This window comes from Capra hircus, chromosome 28 (genome assembly GCF_001704415.2).
Source record: "Capra hircus breed San Clemente chromosome 28, ASM170441v1, whole genome shotgun sequence".
In the NCBI taxonomy this organism is placed as follows: domain Eukaryota; kingdom Metazoa; phylum Chordata; class Mammalia; order Artiodactyla; family Bovidae; genus Capra; species Capra hircus.
The window spans coordinates 13457555-13471582 of record NC_030835.1 but is presented as its reverse complement, the minus strand read 5'-3'; the positions used below and the strand labels follow the sequence as shown (position 1 = coordinate 13471582).

At 43.8% G+C, this 14028-nt stretch overlaps 1 protein-coding gene and 1 pseudogene across 1 annotated transcript in view; one reads left to right on the top strand and one right to left on the bottom strand.

Moving 5' to 3' along the window:
- C28H10orf11 (chromosome 28 C10orf11 homolog) overlaps positions 1 to 14028 on the top strand; it is a 1150860-nt gene that overhangs the window by 1003968 nt on the left and 132864 nt on the right. The gene's annotated exons all lie outside the window — the stretch shown is intronic.
- LOC102181000 overlaps positions 9843 to 14028 on the bottom strand; it is a 128958-nt pseudogene continuing 124772 nt past the window's right edge.

Below are 14028 nucleotides of genomic sequence, written 5' to 3'. Positions count from 1 at the left end.
AAAAGGGTTAGGTCAAGTGAGGAATATGAGACAGGCTCCAGGAGAGGAAAGTGCCAGCTCAGATTCTTTGGGGCTGGAAGACAAGCTTGGGACGGTCAAGGGCTTGACATCAAAAGGCAGCACAAGAGATGCCTCATGACTGTGGAGGAGAGGAGAGGCGGTGAGTTTACAAAGGCAGGACATAGCTGGGTCCTTTCATGCCTTGCTGGCCCTGGTGAGGAGACATTCCCTTTGAGCCTACCAAGCTCTATGCGTTGTATCTTTTCAGTGAAGAATCACTAAGGAGGGGTTTATTACAATGGGCATTTGCTGCAATTTTTACCTTAATTTTAATTTCTTCTTCTGTATTAACATGGCTATCTTAGATTCTTTAAAGCAGAGATATTTTTCACAAAGCTATGTAACTTAGAAAGGCTGTAAATAGTCATGTGTGGGCAAAGGAATTTGGAGTTTCTAGTGAAAGTTTTCAAATGGTACTGTAGTATCCTTCTCCATGGAACCTCAAGGACTGTCACTTTTGTTCTAAAGGTCACATACTGGCACCTCATGGCCCAAATCTAGAATCCAGAACTGTTTTTTCTGCTCTACAAGTTGCTGTTAATCAAACTTGGTGCCCCTGCAAGGGCTCATGATCCCCTGATGTTTCGTCTTCATTTCTCCTATTGTCTCCTGTTTGTTTTTCACTCCATGCCTGGACTCCTATTTTTGATTATCTTTCATTACAAAACTCTACAGTGTAGTTCAGATCTAGGAATGTTGATGTGTAGCAGGACCATGAAGCCAAATATACAGAAGAATCAGAGACCCTGAGAGATTTCCTTCTTTTCCCTTGGCCAGCCTCTGCCTGGTGGCCAACTTCCCTGGTGGCTCAGATGGTAAAGAATCTGCCTGCAGTGCAGGAGACCTGGGTTTGATCCCTGGGTCAGAAAGATCTCTTGGAGAAGGAAGTGCAACCCACTCCAGTATTCTTGCCTGGAGAATCCCGTAAACAGAGGAACTTGGTAGGCTACAGTCCAAGGGGTGGCAAAGATTCAGACACCACTGAGTGATATCACTTTCACTTTTCTTTCTCTTCACTGGGCTTGGAAGTCAGAGATGGAGAAAGGCAGGTGAGAGAGCCAAGAGTCCCTGCTCACCTGTCTGCTGTGCCCATTGTGTGAACTCCACATAAATGATAGCCTGAGAGGCCCTACAAGGCCAATGGTACATCCCTTGCCTGAGAGGCCCTACAAGGCCAATGGTACATCCCTTGCTCACCTGCTACCTGAAGCTTGTGTCTTTGAAGACTTGGGACTTTGGCTGAGAAGGAAATTAAGTAATTTTGTTATTTTCCCTTGATAATGCTAAAATTATTAATCTTTGAAGATAAGTGCTATTCAGAGCATAATGAGTTAGAATTGTTGATAATTATAATTTTGAAGAGTTTGAGTTTGCTGTCAGCCAAGTAATTAAAGGGGCGGGACCAGAGTTCTACTTCCTTCATGACAGTTGTGCTTCTGGTAAGAACTCTTGTCTGCATGACAAAAACACCCTCATTCTAGGCCTGTGCTGCCCTGAAAGGGTTAATTAAACCAAGGGAAGTAGTCCACTGGCCTGTGTAGAGATCTCTGGCCTGAATCCCCGATGGCCTTCTCTTTTCCCAACAATACGATCATTGTTTTGGAAAAGCCAGACACCATGACAGATCCCACTCTCCCCTGATTGAACAGACCCGGGGTGTCTGGTCACGCAGACCCAGGGAAGCGGCTCCACTTCTTTCCTTCTTCAGTCACTGCCCCCTTCACGCAATTGCCCACAAGCCTCCATTTTTATAAACTTCTTGTGTATGCTAGCGCAGGGCTAAAAAAATTGAACAAAAAGAAAAGAGGAAGAGAAAATGGAAAACTAATGATTCAAGAAATCACATAGCACGAGATAATTCTATTTTGAAATCACAGCAGTGGCACCCAGAGGCAGACGCTCCCCAAATTACTAGTGAAAACCCTTTGATGTATCCAGTACTAAGAAAGCCCAAGGCACTTTTTTATTATTATTATAAGAATGCCTCACATTCCCCCAAAGAAGCATTTAGCAGCTATTTTTTAAATGTCCTTTGTGAAGCAAGCTAAAGAAAGATTCCTAAAAAGCTGTAGTCCTAAATGTGCTTATTTGATTGCTGGCTTTTACTTAGAATAAAAGTCAAGCTCTCACATGAACATTTGAAGTCCTCAGAGACCACTCTGCCTCATCGGACCCCACCCTTCTCCCATCACTCACTCTGTTGTAGCCCTCTGGCTTCCTTGCTGTGAAAGGCAAACTGGGGAACTCTTGCTCCCCGCTCAGCCCAGGCCATCCTGGATTCCTTGCCTGGATCTCTTTCCTGGATATCTGGTGGCTGAGTCCCTCCCTTCCTTCAGGTGTTTCCTCCTACATCTTCTTTCTTTGCCTTGGCACATGTGACCACAGCTTCCTACCTTGGACACTGTAAAAGGGACTTTGCAGGAGTGATTAGGTTAAGGATTCAGAGATGTGGAGGTTACTCTGGAGTATCCAGGTAGGCCCAGTGAGGCCTTAAGAAGGAATTCTGTAAGAAGGAAGCAGCAGGAAAAAGATGAAACAACGGAAGTAGAGGTTCTATGACTTGCTTTGAAGATGGAGGAAGGGCCCATGGGCCAAGAAATGTCGGCAGCTTCTAGAAGCTGGCAAAGGCAAGGACACAACTCTTCACCAGGGCCTCCAGAGGGAACCAGTCCTGCTGACCCCTTGACTTAACCCAGGGAGACCCATTTCAGACTTTTCATGTTCAGAACTGAAGGTAATAAATCTGTGCTGTTTTAAGGTACTGTGTTTGTGGTTATCTGTTGCAGTAGCAATTAAAAACTGGAGAAGGCAATGGCACCCCACTCCAGTACTCTTGCCTGGCAGATCCCATGGATGGAGGAGCCTGGTGGGCTGCAGTCTATGGGGTCGCTGGGAGTCGGACATGACTGAGCGATTTCACTTTCACTTTTCACTTTCATGCACTGGAGAAGGAAATGGCAACCCACTCCAGTGTTCTTACCTGGGGAACTCCAGGGACGGGGGAGCCTGGTGGGCTGCTGTCTGTGGGGTCGCACAGAGTTGGACACGACTGAAGCAACTTAGCAGCAGCAGCAATAATTAAAAACAGAACCCAGAGCCATGAGACCTCAAGCAATATGACCACCGTGGGCTCTGGTTACTTTGTGAAATCTACCAAGATTTTTTTTTCTTCAGTGTTTTCTTAATGGCTCAGAGACAGAGGGAATCTTGCATTACCTGCATTCTAGTGTCCTTTGGTACCAAGGCCAACTTTTGATACTTCAGTTCAGTTCAGTCACTCAGTCATGTCTGACTCTTTGCAGCCCCACAGACTGCAGCATGCCAGGCTTCCCTGTCCGTCACCAACTTCCAGAGCTTGCTCAAACTCATCCATCAAGTCAGTGATGCCATCCAACCGTCTCATCCTTTGTCATCCCCTTCTCCTCCTGCCTTCAATCTTTCCCAGCATCAGGGTCTTTTCCAATGAGTCAGTTCTCCAAAAGTATTGGAGTTTCAGCTTCGGCATCAGTCCTTCCGATGAATATCCAGGACTGATTTCCTTTAGGATTGACTGGTTTGATCTCCTTACAGTCCAAGGGACTCTTGAGTCTTCTCCAACACCACAGTTCAAAAGTATCAATTCTTCAGTGCTCAGCTTTTTTTTTTTTTAATATAAATTTATTTATTTTAATTGGAGGCTAATTACTTTACAATATTGTATTGGTTTTGCCATACATCTTTATAGTCCAATTCTCACATCCATACATGACTACTGGAAAAACCATAGCTTTGACTAGACGGACCTTTGTTGGCAAAGTAATGTCTTTGCTTTTTAATATGCTGTCTAGGTTGGTCATAGCTTTTCTTCCAAGGAGCAAGCATCTTTTAATTTCATGGCTGCAGTCACCAGTCGCCTTGATTTTGGAGCCCCCCAAAAATGAAGTCTGTCACTGTTTCCATTGTTTCCCCATCGATTTGCCATGAAGTGATGGGACTGTATGCCATGATCTTAGTTTTCTGAATGTTGAGTTTTAAGCCAGCTTTTTCACTCTGCTCTTTTACTTTCTTCAAGAGGCTCTTTAGTTCTCCTTTGCTTTATACTTAGCAAAATAAGAACTGCATTGTGTGTTTGGGGATGGTGTGGTACCCAGTTGTGTTTCCACATAGTGCAGCTGAAGGTGCAGGAAATGGTGAGCGGCAGCATCCTGCCTGCCAGGAGCAGTGGGATGCTACACTTGCATCCATTTAAAGGCCCATTATCACTGTAAGTCAAGCAGACAGTTCTCTTCAGTTTAAGGGTGTGATTGGCTGGTGGGTTTTGAAAGCAGTATCTGTTTATGGTCATTCAGAAAAGCGGAATTTCAGAAGTTAGAGCTTACAGCTTGTGGGAAGCTGTCATTTGTCATTTGTCATTTTACCTGTCATGGTCTGGGTTCAAGCAGGACAGGAAGAGTAGTGAGGAGGGTCACTCCATGGCCTGTTCCGATTCATTTATCCATGGAGTCCTCCTAGTTTCTTTAGGGGGGATTAAAACATTTTTAAAAATTATTTATTCACAGTCCTTCCAGACTTAGCCTTTCCATCTCTCTTGCACTTCCCCTGGCCACCCCCCTTCACCTCCTGAAATGGTCTGTATTTGTGAGGATAACCTTAATACTTGAAACCTTTCCAGCTGTATTTACAAATGATGATAATTTAATCCAGTGATTGGAAAATCCAGAAGTGCTCTCCACCCCAAATGTCCTTTGATTTAACTGACCAGTGAAGAAAGCCTAGGGATTATCAAACAAGAGAAACGACAGGACGAGCTGACTGTTGGGCTCATTTGCATCTGAATATGTTATTTATCTAAAAACTGGAGAAGTGCTGAGTGGATGGGTTAGGGAAATATGGCTGCCTTTCTGGAAAGGGCGCTGTGCACAGTATACATGTCCTGCAGTGCTCCCTTGGCATGTGTAAAGGGAACATACTGGTGTTTTGGTCACAGCGCCATCTTTTACTGAATCTTCCATAGGGAGATAGGGGAAAGTTTCAATGAAATCTTCATTGGAATCCACTATGATCCACAAACCATAGCATCTTAATGGGAGTAAGGAGAGAGGCGTTACTATTATAAACAAGTTTTGGATGAACTTTCATTTTTTCCTATATTCTAAGTACCTGACCCAGGCAAGATGGAATGAGAACTCATTTGGTGTTGATTTTAAAAAATAGGAAAGAGATAGATAGGCAGGAGAGAGATTTTTTGAGAAGCTTATGTTCTAAAGAAGAATGTGTGAGCCTCTTACAAGGGTCTTTTAGTTCCCTTCCCGCGCCCCCCCCCCCGCCCCCCCCCCCCCCCCCCCGCCTTGGGAAGTTAAAGGGCACTCAGTGGCTCTTCTCACCTTGTGTGCCCCTTGTGGTTGTCACAGAAGCGGACTGCACTATGACGTCTGCCACTGATCTTTGAGGTAGATTCAGTTTGGATTGTCAGATGCCCTTTCATCCATCATGACCCTGAGTGTGTCCCTTCTGAAAGAGACATACTGGGTTCAAGAGGGGCCTTCCCTGGAGCAGATATGTGCAACAAAAATAGAAACCATTATTACTGAATCTGTACAACCTGGCAAACTCTTTGATTCTACCTACTTTTAACATACAAAATCTTTAAAGTTAAAAAAAACTCAGAAAGACTGAAAGAACTTTTCAAAATTTCAGTACAGTTGAGTTTCAGTTCATTCAGTCGTATTCTGTTCTTTACCATCTAACTTACCATCCAAGCTTCAATCCTACTATCCAGTCTGATACAGTTATTGAGTGCCTATGAATGAGAGTTAGTTCATGTCTGAAAAAGCTCATAATGTTCATTGGAAGGACAGAAGGGCAGAGCTGTGGACCAGATGCTCTTGTAGATATGTGGCAGGTGGAGGGTACATGGGAAAGGCATAAGCACTTACTATATGCTGGGCATAGTGCAAAGAATAGACTGATAAACGAAATTGACTTCAGTCACTACAGAGAGTGGAGTCCATAGAAACGATTTATTTTCATTAACAACTGTTACTCATAATAAGAGCTTTGTAGTGGATATACAGACTTAGAACTTTTGGAGGAACACAATACTCAGTTTAGGCAAGCATTAGGGAGGGTTTCCTTGAGAAGATGACCTTGAACCTGAGACCTGACAGTGCATCACAACTGACCAGGAGGAAGTGTGGGAGAAGTGTTCAGGTGAGAGGGGATAGCATACATGATGGCACAGAGGACAGATGCGCGGTTTGTTGAAGAACTGGACTTTTAGTTTTGCCAGAGAGTATTGTGGAGGAGGTTTGGAGGGAGAGAGAGAACAACAAGGAAGCAGATGAGGGAACTGGCAACAAGGGTGAGTAAGGGCAAGATCATGAAGAACTTTGTATGCCAACTTAAGGAGTGGAGACTTTGGTCATAAAGACTTGGAGAAAATCACTGAAGATCAGGTTGGCTGATTGGAAATATCATTCTGGCTCTGGTTCTAGAGGCAGGGTGACTATTTAGGGGTTTGGAGCAAGTAATTAATACAAGAAGTATTGGTCATTTACCAGGGTTTTCTTTTTCACAATCTTAATAACCCTGAGATGAAGTTTTCATACATAGCTATTTTTCTGTACTTGGTATTATTTTATTAGAAAAGATTAAAAACAAAATGCTAACTGATCTTACTTTCACAACACATTGGGACTATTGAAGGCTGAGTTTGTGCTCATTCTTACCTGCCAAGTCAATTCAGCAATGCATGGTAGAAATGGGTGAATGGGTACTTTCTCTAGGATGGCCCTTCATAGCCTATGTTGTCCAGAGCAGATTTCATGCACACCTAAGCATCCATTGCATCATTTTCCAGAAACTTAACTGCTGCACTCAACCCATCATCAGGTCTGTGTCAGTCACTTTTAAAAAATCCATCATTAGAATGATTATATACACATTACAGCTATGTTTCATGGACTCACTGGGTTGAAAGTGTTTACCTAAGGTCAACAACATCATTTCCCTAAAGGACCATTCCTACTCTGCCTCAGATAAATCCTTTGCTGTTTTTAAAGTGCTTCAGGTTATAATATTCCACTTTCCTGGCCAAAATTCTATTTACAGCATAGTGTTGACCGTCATGGGATCTCAAAGCACATTCATTATTATGCTGCCAAACTCTGTTTTCCAAGAGTAGAGAGTAAAGGCAGAGAGAAGCAAGATATGAAGGAGTGAGGTCAGGGATGGAGTCAGGCCCCTGGCGGACCGCATGGCCTCAGAACTTAGTACCAGGCCACAGGGCTAAATCCAGGCCTCCCAGTGTTCTGTTAGGGCGGGCCACTTTGGAGGCATGACAAATGGAACCCAGGCAGAGCTCTGCCAGAGTGCAATAGTGGAGACAGTGATGGAAAGCAGATGGAGACTCTGGCCTTCTCTTGGTGAGAAATCCAGTGAGGGAATGGAGAATGTTTGCAAAATCTTAGCGCTCCATTGGGACATCTCCTGGTGCAGTTACAAGTCACTGGCCTCTGTCTGCCAATGGTTTAGTTCGCTTTTGATGAAACCAAATTCCCCTTTGACTTTCTCTCAAAATTTTGAACATTTCCCAAATTTTGTTTGACTTGCTTGCTGGAGGCCTGGAATTAAAAATCCAGGATTAGTGCATGAGAAAAATAAATGAAATCTTGCATTATTGGGGGCTAATGGTTGAGTACAGTGCTTGTGGCTGTCTAGTTTGTGGTTTGCTCTTCAAATGGTATAATCCTTGGCTTGATACAACTTGGGGATGGCATTTTGTCTTTCCTTGTTGGCTTCTGGGTGGGGTTGGGGGCCCTCTCTTCCTCCATAAATGTGCTTCAGAAAGATGGTGGTTTCTTCTGATGTAAGGGTTCAGAAAAGAAGGCTCATACCCCATTTGTTCTCTGTTTCATGGTTATAGGGTTAAATATTCAGTCTGTATATCATATGTCTTTGGAACACATCCAACTTTTTTTTTTTTTTTTTTGTTAATGTTCAGTTCAGTCACTCAGTCGTGTCTGACTCATTGCGACCCCAAAACCACAGCATGCCAGGCCTCCCTGTCTATCACCAACTGCCGCCATCTACCCAAACCCATGTACATTGAGTCACTGATGCCATCCAACCATCTCATCCTCTATCGTCCCCTTCTCCTCCTGCCCTCAATCTTTCCCAGCATCAGGGTCTTTTCAAATGAGTCACCTCTTCGCATCAGGTGGCCAAAATATTGGAGTTTCAGCTTCAACATCAGTCCTTCCAATGAACACCCAGGACTGATCTCCTTTAGGATGGACTGGTTGGATCTCCTTGTAGTCCAAGGTACTGTCAAGAGTCTTCTCCAACACCACAGTTCAAAAGCATCAATTCGTTGGTGCTCAGCTTTCTTTAAGTCCAGCTCTCACATCCATACACGACTACTGGAAAAACCATATCCTTGACGAGACAGACCTTTGTTGACAAAGTAATGTCTCTGCTTTTTAATATTCTGTCTAGGTTGGTCATAACTTTCCTTCCAAGGAGTAAGTGTCTTTTAATTTCATGGTTGCAATCACCATCTGCAGTGATTTTGGCACCCCAAAAAATAAAGTCAGCCACTGTTTCCCCTGTTTCCCCATTTAATTCCCATGAAGTGATGGGACCATGATCTTAGTTTTCTGAATGTTGAGCTTTAAGCCAACTTTTCACTCTCCTCTTTCACTTTCATCAAGAGGCTCTTTAGTTCTTCTTCACTTTCTGCCATAAGGGTGGTGTCATCTGCATATCTGAGGTTATTGATATTTCTCCCAGCAATCTTGATTCCAGCTTGTGCTTCCTCCAGCCCAGCGTTTCTCATGATGTACTCTGCATATAAGTTGAATAAGCAGGGTGACAATATCAGCCTTGACATACTCCTTTTCCGATTTGGAACCAATGTATTGTTCCATGTCCAGTTCTAACTGTTGCTTCCTGACCTGTATACAGATTTCTCAAGAGGCAGGTCAGGTGGTCTGGTATTCCCATCTCCTTCAGAATTTTCCACAGTTTCTTGTGATCCACACAGTCAAAGGCTTTGGCATAGTCAATAAAGCAGAAATAGATGTTTTTCTGAAACTCTCTTGCTTTTTCCACGATCCAGCGGATGTTGGCAATTTGATCTCTGGTTCCTCTGCCTTTTCTAAATCCAGCTTGAACATCTGGAATTTCATGGTTCACATATTGCTGAAGCATGGCTTGGAGAATTTTGAGCATTATTTTATTAGCATGTGAGATGAGTGTAATTGTGCGGTAGTTTGAGCATTCTTTGGCATTGCCTTTCTTTGGGATTGGAATGAAAACTGATCTTTTCCAGTCCACTGGTGGCCACTGCTGAGTTTTCCAAATTTGCTGGCATATTGTGTGCAGCACTTTCACAGCATCCTCTTTTAAGATTTGAAATAGCTCAACTGGAATTCCTTCACCTCCATTAGCTTTGTTCATAGTGATGCTTCCTAAGGCCCACTTGACTTCACATTCCAGGATGTCTGGCTCTAGATGAGTGTACAGTTGATTTCCAATGTTGTGTTAGTTGCAGGTACAGTACAAAGTGATTCAGTTATCCATATATATATATATTCATTCTGTTTTAGATTCTTTTCTCATACAGGTTATCACAGAATATTGTGGAACATATCCAGCTTTAACAAAGCTCCAGCTTTAACAAAGCTCAAGCTTCAACATTTTTCAGTGATCAGATAGGGATGCAAAATCAGAAATCCTGTCCTTCCCCAAGATCTAACACTTTCTTTTCTTTTCTTTTTCTTTTTTTGATCGTTTAGTGTGGTTTATTAAGCTGTGCCTTAGTACAGATGCTGGGGCTTGCCCATGGTGCTGTTAATGTACAAGGCCTTGACGTTCAGTCAATTTTTCTTGAGCAATGACACTAGGAAGTTGACAGCTAAGTGGATATTGTACACAAGCTCATCATCTGTCATCTCCACGTGGCCAACAGCCACTGCCAGACATAGCACCTTTTTCATCTGGAGCTTGACCGTGGACTTCATTTCATCAACTTTGGCCACCAAGTTCTCATTGTGGGTCAGCAAGGAAGGGAATTTGCCAGCCTTGTTCAGGCCTGGGCCAAGGATTCGGGGGATCTGCTTGATCAGAGACTCGGAAGCCAAAAACGCATCATATTTCTTGGCCAGCTTCTTGACCAGTTTCTTATTGTTATTGAGTTTTTTCAGTGCCTCAGTGTCCATGTGGGGGATATCCACAGCCTTGGCCTCATCACAATGCTGTTGGTCCCGTAAGACACATGGAGAACTTGGGGCGGGGAGTAGACTTAAGCCTGACGGTGCCCGGAAAGCGTTTGTCCTTCTGAGGGTCATAGTTCTTCAGGCTGATCTGAAGCTCCACCGTCTCCAAAAACTTTCTGCGCTTGCGCTGGTTCCCGTGCAGGACTTCCTGCACCGCCTCCTAGATGGGGTCGCGCGAGACTTTGCTGCTCACAGTTCCCTACACCGTGATCACCGGAAAAGAGCCCAACACTGTGGTTTGTAAGTGAGAATTTGGTCTCTGACTCTACAAGTGTAGACAAGTGTCCTAACACAGATTACAAAGCAGTGGGTTAGCTATTTGGAGAGAAAGGAAATGACAGGAAATTCAATCAGCAATGATGGCACCTCCTTAGTCCAGTAAAACTCTGAACCTGTACCATCTATAATAAGTGGTTCTGTTCTGTGATATTCCGATGCCCACCAATGTCATCCGTCAGCTCAGCCAGAAAACAGCTTTCCCCCAGTCTTCTCCCTCTTCTTTCTCTCACGCCACTACCTTTGCTTCATGGCCAAATCTTTACAGAGCAATTGAGACTTGTTGCCTTTCTTCCTCCCTCTTGCCTCCTCTTTCCCCTACTCTCCCCGTTCCTTCCCGTCCATCATCTCTCAGTTACAGCGCTCGCCTGTCATCAGTCCAAAATCCTCTTCACAGTCGTTGCCGTGTGATATCCACCCTGAATCTTGTCATCCCTTAGCTGTCACACTGCTCTCTCGAGCTCCTCTTGCACCTATATCTGCTCCCTTCTTTTCTCCCCACATTCCTTCAGTTTGATCTTTCCATCTTTGAGCCCCATCTTCCTTTTTCAAGAATCTCAACCACTTTGGATCTTTGACCCTCTCTGTCCAGGCGTCCTCAGTGTTATCTTTCCAGCTCTGACCTCTCCATGAGCTCCAGAACTCCCCTGCCATCTGTTTCCCAGATTTATAACTACTGCACAGTTGATCTATGTTATGTGTGGTGTATCCTCCCTTGTTAGTAAGTAAGCTCTCCAGAGACATAAATGCATAAATGTGTTACTGTTTTAACCTTAGTACCTAAAGTCATGCCTGCACCGTGCTGTTGCCTCAATACATATATCTTGAACCAATGGAATGAATGTTAGCTGCAACATTTATTGAGTACTTGTCTTGGAAAGAAAGTCTCTCTCTAAGCACTTAAGATGATTAAGCTTAAGCTGATTGTTGTTTAGTCACTAAGTTGTGTCTGACTCTTTTTGCAACCCCGTGGACTGTAGCCCACCAGTCTCCTCTGTCCATGGGATTTCCCAGGCAAGAATACTGGGTTGTCATTTCCTTCTCCAGGAGATCTTCCTCACCCAGAGATTGAACCCATGTCTCCTGCATTGGCAGGCAGATTCTTTTATCACTGAGCCACCAGGGAAGCACAAGTTTATTACTGCACAAAGACATGGACAAGATCCCCTGAGACTGACACATCATTTACCCAATTTTTAAAACCAAGGACTGTAAAGCAAAAAGTCCCTGATGCTGGGAAAGATTGAGGGCAGAAGGAGAAGATGGCGTCAGAGGATGAGGTGGCTGGATTGCATCACTGATGCAATGGACATGAACTTAGAAAACTGTGGGAGATGGTGAGGGACAAGGAGGCCTGGCATGGTGCAGTTCATGCGTTTGCAAAGAGTTGGACATGACTGGGCAACTGAAATACATGAACAAAGCAAAAAGAAGGCAACTCTCCTGATACTACTGGTGAAAAGACATGACATGCTTCAAACACAGACTGGGTAACCAACTCCAGCTTTTAATCACTGAATTTTGCTTGGAGGTCTGTAACTGATTTCTGCCATTTCCTAGCTGTAAGAACTTGGCTAAACCTTTTAAGTTATCTGAACTTTTGCTTCCTTGTATTAAATTAGTAATATTAAAAGGATATCACCTCTGATTCCGCAGTTTATGCCAACATATGTTATATACTGGTTTTGCCACTAGTACAACTCAGCATCAGTGTTATCCCTCAGATAAGGACCATTAATATTTATGGATAGAATAGATTCTGTTAGGGTCTTGCAGAACCATAACACAAAACAAAAACAATGAACCACAGGTGTTGAAATTATGTGCCACTCTTAAAGGAACTCGTATCCACACTGCCTTCTTTCATTACTTTTTTCCATGCATCTATCCACCAGTCCATCAAATATTTACTGAAGTCCTACCAGTGATAGGCCTGGGCTAGAGACACAAGGACAAAGGTAAATTCCTTTGATGTGATGGAGGAGGTGGATGTCTGCTGGAATCAATGAGATAGTACAGTGAGGAGGGTGCTTTACCACATAAGTGTGAACTGAGAGCTTTGGGGACCCTGAGAAGCATACATCTCCCTGTTGTGGTGTAAAAGAAAGCTTTATAGAAGACTTGACACTTGACTGGATTCTAAATTATTAAGAGCTCTCTGAAGAACTCAGAGTTTCAGGAATAATATGAAAAAGAGGTCTCACTCATAGCTTATCATCCTATGCTTTTAATGGAATATAACTGAAAGATATTTATATAGTCTAAACAAGAAAAATTAGTATTGTTTGGAGTTCTTGGGGAAGGCCATACATAGTAGCAGGACCTTGAAAGGGAACCTGAAGGGTTTGAGCAGCAGAGAGACTAGAAGAGTTTATTCCTCTGAAATCTCCTCTGATGACTAAGGTGGGTAACCCTGATTCCTGGCTGACGTTTGGCTCATCTGGTTGCTCCATCTTTGTGCCCCTTAAAGTCATCACTTAGGATCACCTGCCATGGGTGCCAGAGAGGGCTTTGTAGGTCACTGCTAAATCATCCGTCTGGAAAATAACTGGGGAGGCATCTGCTCACCAGAATGGGACAGGCGCTGGAAATGGAGTCATGTTTGGTTTGGAGGCTTCAGGTTAATGAAGCAAGGCACGTGTCTGTAGCTATGCAGCATAGGGAAGAAAGGGAGGGTGAGACTCTATAAGCCTGTGGTTCTTTGGCTGTGGATCTGAAATAATCCAAGAAAACATGTATATTCTACCACCTCCCGCTGCTGGGATCCAGGACGTTCCCCCTGGAGCTCGTGGGAGGGGAAAGTGCAAGGGGCTCCATGTGTCTCTTTGTAACTTCTCTTTGCTGGAGGGAACAGTTGCACTTGTTCCAAGAGACTCGTCTGGAGACCTTTTGGTTTTTCAGGCTGAATAATTTCTGTTCCTTGCTAGACTTCTCAAGGCTTCATCTGAGTTTCAGGGCCAAGGATTGACATAAAGACAGTCCAGAGTCTGAATCAACTTTCACGTGACCTGTTTAAGACCTATCACAGGGATGTTCTACCCAGAAGAGCTTTAGCTCATCTGGGGAAAGAGAGATAAAGCTGGGTGCTGTCAGTGTTTGAGAAGTAGCTTAGAATGGAGGAAAGAGCTCTAGATTGAGAATAGGAGCCCTAGATTCCAGTTCTGGGGTTTGTCTGTGTGACCAAAAATATATTTTGTCCCATATGTTCTGGGCTTCAATTTCTTTTGCAAAATGAGAGTAGTATTAGACTAGTTATTTTTATACCTGTTTCAATGTAAATAGAAGGAAATGGCAACCCATTCCAGTATTCTTGCCTAGAGAATCCCATAGACAGAGGAGCCCCGGTGGGCTGCTGTCCATGGGGTCATACAGAGTCGGACACGACTGAAGCAACTTTGCATGCATGCATTGGAGGAGGAAATGGCAACCCACTGCA